This window comes from Arachis duranensis, chromosome 7 (genome assembly GCF_000817695.3).
Source record: "Arachis duranensis cultivar V14167 chromosome 7, aradu.V14167.gnm2.J7QH, whole genome shotgun sequence".
NCBI classification, from domain to species: domain Eukaryota; kingdom Viridiplantae; phylum Streptophyta; class Magnoliopsida; order Fabales; family Fabaceae; genus Arachis; species Arachis duranensis.
Window position 1 is genome coordinate 54,475,071 of NC_029778.3, and position 6,193 is coordinate 54,481,263.

General features: G+C 41.4%; 1 non-coding gene across 1 annotated transcript; it reads right to left on the reverse strand.

The window, feature by feature from the left end:
- Window positions 1-2,657: 2,657 nt before the first annotated feature.
- On the reverse strand, window positions 2,658-2,766 carry LOC127740909 (small nucleolar RNA R71). Its single transcript, XR_008001765.1, has one exon. It is a non-coding gene; the product is annotated as a small nucleolar RNA R71 (small nucleolar RNA).
- Between the last annotated feature and the right edge of the window lie 3,427 nt (window positions 2,767-6,193).

Below are 6,193 nucleotides of genomic sequence, written 5' to 3' on the forward strand. Positions count from 1 at the left end.
CTATATGCCTAATAAGGATATGTGTTCTTTTCTTGTTCATTTCATTTTCTCTTAGTTTTGATGCTTGCTTGGGGACAAGCAAGATTTAAGTTTGGTGTTGTGATGACAAGTCATCATATACCCATTTTTCAAGCTAATTTCACTTGTTTTATTAGTCTTTATGCACTTTCTTGCATCCTAAGTAAGAGATTTGGAATGAAAATGCATAACTTCTTTAAATCAAGCAACTACCATGAAATTGATGTTAATTCATGAGGTTTAAGCTAATTTTAATTGAATTTTAATTGATTTATAAGCCTTGTGAATTTAGTGATAATTTGAGTAGTTGTTTTGGTTGATTGTAGGTGAAGAAAAGAAGAAAAGAGAAAGCGTGGCTTAAGAAAGCGTGGCCCAAGGAGAAAAAGGCGTGGCGCATAAAGGAGGGAGCAAGCATTGCCCTCCACAAGGGCACACTGCCCTCTAGGAGGGCAACATGAGCAGGCAAGCCAAGAGAGGCAACGCTGCCCTGCCCACGACAAGGGCAGAGCACAAAATTTTGCCTTGGATCAAAGAAAAGAAAAACCTTGCCCTGCCCTCCTCAAGGGCAGTATCGGGCTCACCAAAAGGAAAAATTCAAAGAAAAAGTTCATCATTGCTTGCCACAAGGGTCGAACACGGAACCATGAGGAAACAAGAAACTAAGCATTACTTTGGTGCCAAGAAAATCAAAGAAAAGAAGTAGCGTGCGCGTCACACAAGGATCGAACACGGGGTTTCAATTTGGAAACACTGCCCTGCCCTCCGCGAGGGCAGGGCAGCATTTTGGTGATGCACATAGGCGCACCATTCTGGCGCACCAAGGGAAGGCTCGGCAGCATCATTCTGGCGCACAGGCATCACTCGGCAGCACCAGCAGCACGCATCTGGCGCACCAAAAAGTTCTGCCCTGCCCTCCGCGAGGGCAGGGCAGCGTCCTGCACACACCAACACACCACACGCACACACCATGGGCCAGATGCACAATTTTCTGCCCTGCCCTCGTCCTGGGAGCTACTTTCTTCATGGGCTAAAATTGGATTAAAAATCCAATAAAATTCATTCCTTCACCAAATCAAAAGCCCATCCAAATCCTAAGATCCAAGAATAGAAAGTGTATAAATAGGAGATAGTTTGATGTAATTAGGACCTTTTACTGGACTTTTGACCTTTTCCTTTACTTTTGAACTTGGATCTTTCTTTTGAGCTTTGAATTTTATTTTTGAACTTTGGGACTTCTCTTGGTGACTTCACTGAGATTTCAGAGAATTGGGGAGGAGAATTGATCTCTCTTCTTCCTCGTTCTTGCTTGGGCACTTTTAATTTCCTTGTTTTGAGTTTTGGGTGTGAAGAATTGAGGAAATTCTGTCTCAATCTCCATTCAAAATCTCTTTAAATCTTCTTCTGCATAATTTAGTTGAATTTCAGTTACTTTACTGCTTCTTCTTCAATTTCTTGTTAATTGCTTTGTGGACTTGGATCTGGGAAGGCAATTGAGATCTAGACTTTGCTATCTAGTCTCTTGAGTCCTGAGATCCCATTTTTTCTTTTGGTTCTTCTGTGAACCTCTGCTGCAAGTCAATTTTCATTTCTGTTTAGACTCTAGTTCTTTCTAATTCAACTTCTGCTTTGTTAATTGTTGCAATTAAATTTCCCTTGCTGAAATTCTGAATTCCCAGTCCTCAACTCCCCTTTTCCATTCAAGCAATTTACATTTCTTGCATTTTAAGTTATTGCAATTTACATTTCTTGCACTTTAAGTTTCAGTCGTTTAATTTTTTGTTCTTTAAGATTCAGCATTTTTACTTTTCTGTCCTCTAATTTACTGCAATTCTCCCCTCTCCCTTTACATTCCAAGCAATTTAGCTTCTGTTAGAGATAAACCACTCAACCAATACTTGATTCGCTTGTCTAAATCAACCACTAAACTAAAATTGCTCAATCCTTCAATCCTTGTGGGATCGACCTCACTCCCGTGAGTTTTTATTACTTGATGCGACCCGGTACACTTGCCGGTGAGTTTTGTGTTGGATCATTTTTCACACATCAATTTCTTTATTAGAGTTTCTCACAGGGAGTCCTCTATACTCTGACATAGAGACCCCGCCTTTCCTTTTCTTGGTTTGTTTCTTCTTGTTTATGAGAAGGAACACGGATAAGGAAACCCTTCAACAAGCTCAACCTTGCAAAGCCAAATAGAATCTCACAGAATCTTTTGAGAAGGAAGCTGAAGAGACAACTATGGCTGCCAATCCAAACGCTGGAGGAGACGCAAGGAAGGTGCTTGGCTCTTAAACTGCACCCATATTTAACTTCTATGGGCGTAGCATATCCATACCTGCCATTGGTGCCAATAATTTCGAGCTCAAGCCTCAACTGGTCACTCTGGTGGAACAGAATTGTCAGTTTCATGGACTCCCACAGGAGGATCCCAACAAGTTCATATATGATTTCTGTAGATCTGTGATACTGTTAAGACAAATAAAGTGAACCCCGAGGTTTAGAAGCTCATGCTCTTTCTTTTTGCTGTAAGGGACAGAGCAAAGCTATTGCTAGATTCTCAGCATAAGGAGAGCCTGGACACGTGGGAGAAGGTGGTCAATGGATTTCTGGCCAAATTCTTTCTACCTCAGAAACTGAGTAAGCTTAGAGTTGAAGTCCAGACTTTCAGACAGAAAGAGGGAGAGTCCCTCTATGAGGCCTGAGAGAGGTACAAGTAGTTGATCAGGAGATGCCCTCCCGACATAATCTCAAAGTGGACCATGTTGGAGATATTTTATGATGGCCTCTCTGAGATGTCCAAGATGTCACTGGATCACTCTGAAGGTGGTTCACTCCACATGAAGAAAACACCTGAGGAAGCACAGAAGCTCATTGAGATAATTGCCAACAACTAATATATGTACACTTCTGAGAGAAACCCTGTAAACACTGGGACTACTCAAAAGAGAGGAGTCATGGAGGTGGACACATTAGACACCATTTTGGCCTAAAACAAGCTCATGTCTCAGTAAATCAACATGATCTCCCAACACCTAAGTGGGATGCAAGCTTCAGCTGTCAATACTCAAGATGCATCCTATAAAGGAGACGCTGGTGACAATGCTTGGATCACCATGGAGGAAGTAAATTACATGAGGAATCCCTCCAGAAATCCCAATAATAATCCTTATTCAAACACTTTTAATCAGGAATGGAGGAATCACCCCAACTTCGGGTGGAGAAATCAGTAGAAGCCTCAACAAGGCTTCAATAATCAGGGTGGAACCAATAAAAATAGGTTCAATAACAGACAGTTCTAACCCTCTCAGCAGCAGATGGAAATGCCTCAACAAAACCTCTCTGACCTGGCCACCATAGTTTCTAACCTCTTTAAGTCCACTCATATCTTTATGGAAGATGCTCAATCTTCAATTCGGAATTTAGAGATACAGGTGGGCCAGTTGAGTAAGAGGATACCCTAGGAACCCTCTAACACTCTTCCAAGCAACACAGAGGTAAATCCAAGGAAAGAGTGCAAAGCCCTCACTATGGGAGAAGAGGCCGAATCCAAGGAGAAATATGTTGTTGAGGAATTGAAGGAGAACAAGGCTCAGGAGGAGACTAGTAGTCTACTTATACACGCCATTATGGAGATGAATGAGCCTGAAGAACAACCCTCTCCAAATGTGCAAAAGGAGACTGAGGATGAGCAACTTGCTCAATTCTTGGCATTCCTCAGGAAGTTGCAAGTAAATATCTTTTTTGTTGAGGTGCTGGAAAAGAAACCTCCCTATATGGCCTGTTTGAAAAGTGTAATCTTTTAAAAGAAGGCCCTGAAGGGAGATGAAATAGTGGTGCTAACCAAGGAGTGTAGTAAACTTGTGCAAAGAAAATACAATTACTCCCCCCTTGTGACCACTATAAAAGAAAACCTATAGAACCATCCACATTCCAATATAATTACTCCCAAGAAGCAACATTCTCACATACACCATCTCCATATTCTTATCAAGATGAACCACCTTCCTATCGTGAACCCTTATATCCACTCCAATCTCTAATGGATGACACCCTTGGTCTTATTCTTCAAGGGCAAGGAGAGATGCAAAGGATGGCACTAGAATTCATGGCTACCTTGACCGAGGTAGTAAATACTCTAGCCTCCCAATGCTTAGACACTCAAAGTACTCCCATGACCACATGTGGAGAATCTAATGAGGAGCATAGCATGAAGGAGAGATTAGAAACTCTGGTGGAAAATGAGAAATGTGACTTTGTATTGGAATAATTAGAGGAAGCCATAATTGTTGAAGAGGAAGAAATGGTTGAAGACTTAGGAGATGCAGAACCTCCATGGGAATCTCAAGTCATAGAGCATCCTTCCAAAAAGTTTGAATTTGATGTTGAGGAGGGTGCGCAACCTCCAAAGCATGTCATGAATGAAGAATTGGAAGACATGGATTCAATCATTGAAGAATTTTTATCCACAATTGAATCCTCTCGCATTGGACATGAAATAGAGGCCAAAGAAGAAAATACACAACCTCCTATACCCTTGGTAAGCAATGAAGAAGAAATTGAATTGGAAGAAAGCTACCAAGAGGAAGAGGTTAAAGTTGAAGAAGCTTGCCGAGAGGTGGAAGTAGTCAAGGAAGAACACAAAGGAGTGAAGCATACATTGTCAAAACCATTGGAAACAACCCTTCCTAAGTTACCATCCAACATAATATTTGGTGCGCGAAATTGTGATCATCAATGGCGCCATCAACATGGTACGCTCAATTGCAATCTCAACTCTTTATCACAACTTCGCACAACTAACCAGCAAGTGCACTGGGTCGTCCAAGTAATAAACCTTACGCGAGTAAGGGTCGATCCCACGGAGATTGTTGGTATGAAGCATGCTATGGTCATCTTGTAAATCTCAGTCAGGCAGATTCAAATGGTTATAGGTGATTTATGAATAAAGCATAAAATAAAGATAGAGATACTTATGCAATTCATTTGTGGGAATTTCGGATAAGCGTATGGAGATGCTTTGTCCCATCCATCTCTCTGCTTTCCTACTGTCTTCATCCAATCCTTCTTACTCCTTTCCATGGCAAGCTGTATGTTAGGCATCACCGTTGTCAATGGCTACAGACCCGTCCTCTCAGTGAAAATGTTCAACACTCTCTGTCACAGCACGGCTAATCATCTGTCGGTTCTCAATCAGGTTGGAATAGAATCCAGTGATTCTTTTGCATCAGTCACTAACGCCCCACAATCGCGAGTTTGAAGCTCGCGTTCATAAGTGAGAATGATGATGAGCGTCACATAATCATCACATTCATCATGTTCTTGGGTACGAATGAATATCTTAGAAGAAGAATAAGCTGAATTGAATAGAAGAACAATAGTAATTGCATTAATACTCGAGGTACAGCAGAACTCCACACCTTAATCTATGGTGTGTAGAAACTCCACCGTTGAAAATACATAAGAACAAGGTCTAGGCATGACCGAGAGGCCAGCCTCCATGATCTAAGGACTAGGCATCCAAAGATGATCCTAAGATCTAAAGTGATTAAAAGATGAAAATACAATAGCAAAAGGTCCTACTTATAGAGAACTAGCAGCTAGGGTTTACAGAAATGAGTAAATGACATAAAAATCCACTTCCGGGCCCACTTGGTGTGTGCTTGGGCTGAGCATTGAAGCATTTTCATGTAGAGACTCTTCTTGGAGTTAAACGCCAGCTTTTGTGCCAGTTTGGGCGTTTAACTCCCATTCTTGTGCCAGTTTCGGCGTTTTATGCCAGAATTCTTGAGCTGACTTAGAACGCCTGTTTGGGCCATCAAATCTCGGGCAAAGTATGAACTATTATACATTGCTGAAAAGCCCAGAATGTCTCCAACGCAGTTAGAAGAGAATATGCAATGAATTCCAAAAACATCTATGAAGATCAGTATTAATTAGATGAGCGGGGCTTTTAGCTTTTTGCCTCTGAACAGTTTTGGCATCTCACTTTATCCTTTGAAATTCAGAATGATCGGCTTCTATAGGAACTCAGAATCCAGATAATGTTATTGATTCTCCTAGTAAAGTATGATGATTCTTGAACATAGCTACTTATTGAGTCTTGGCCGTGGCCCAAAGCACTCTGTCTTCCAGTATTACCACCGGATACATACATGCCACAGACACATAATTGGGT